Raw genomic sequence first — 1,384 nt, 5'->3', positions numbered from 1 at the left:
TCATATCCTTTCGGTGTTCGTGGTAATTTCATAACGAAATCCATGGTAATGTGATCCCATTTCCATACAGGTATTTCCAAAGATTGAAAGCTTCTATAAGGTCTCTGATGTTTAGTCTTGACCTGTAAACACGTTAGACACTGTTCCACATACCGTGCTATATCTCTTTTCAATCCTGGCCACCAATAAAAAGGATTTAAATCTCGATACATCTTATTGGTACCTGGATGGATAGAGTATTGGGATTTATGACTTTCGTTCAATATCTTACTTTGGATGTCTCCAAAATATGGTACCCAAATTCGCCCTTGAAAGCATATAAGTCCTTCATCATTCTGCTTCAAAGTTGAGATCATTTTACCCAACTTTTCTGTCTTTACAAGTTCTTCTTTCACAGCTTCTTGTTGACACCTCTGAATTTCTTTACGGATATCAGGAATCAAATTTATTCTCATTGCTACAATCATGATGGTTCCACTTCTTTCTTTCCTGCTCAAAGCATCAGCCACCACATTACCCTTTCCTGGATGGTAAAGAATTTCGCAATCATAATCATTGACTAATTCGATCCATCGACGTTGTCGCATATTTAAATCTTTCTGGTTGAACAAATGTTGTAAACTTTTATGGTCAGTATAAATCTGACATTTCGTTCCTAGAAGATAGTGTCTCCAAATCTTCAATGCAAAAACCACTGCAGCTAACTCCATGTCATGAGTTGGATACTGCTTTTCATGTTCTTTCAGTTGTCTTGATGCATAAGAGATCACTTTTCCTCTTTGCATTAAAACACATCCCAACCCTAACTTTGAAGCATCACTGTATACTACAAAATCTTCAGATCCATCTGCCAGAGTTAATACTAGTGCACTACAAAGATGATCTTTTAAAAGTTGAAAGGCTTCTTGCTGTTCTCTTTCCCACTAGAATTTAACATTCTTTCGAGTCAGTTTAGTCAATGGCACAACTATTTTAGAAAAATTCTGAATGAACTTTCGGTAATAACCGGCCAATCCTAGAAAACTACGAACTTCAGACGGAGTCTTAGGAGCTTCCCATTTTGCAACTGCTTCTATTTTCATGGGATCAACTTTTACTCCTGATTCTGAAATGACGTGACCCAGAAATTGGACTTCTCTTAGCCAGAACTCACATTTGGACAATTTTGCATACACCTTTTCTCTCTTCAGAAATTCTAGTATCAGACGAAGATGTTTTGCATGTTCTTCTTCAGTCTTAGAGTATATAAGGATATCATCGATAAATACAATAACGAATTTATCAAGGTATTCCTTACATACCCTATTCATCAGGTCCATAAAGGCTGCGGGCGCATTAGTTAAGCCGAAAGGCATAACTAGGAATTCATGATGCCCGTACCTTG

Source organism: Cynara cardunculus, assembly GCF_001531365.2.
Source record: "Cynara cardunculus var. scolymus isolate 2C chromosome LG 14, CcrdV1, whole genome shotgun sequence".
Classification (NCBI taxonomy): domain Eukaryota; kingdom Viridiplantae; phylum Streptophyta; class Magnoliopsida; order Asterales; family Asteraceae; genus Cynara; species Cynara cardunculus.
This window is presented reverse-complemented; position numbering follows the sequence as displayed.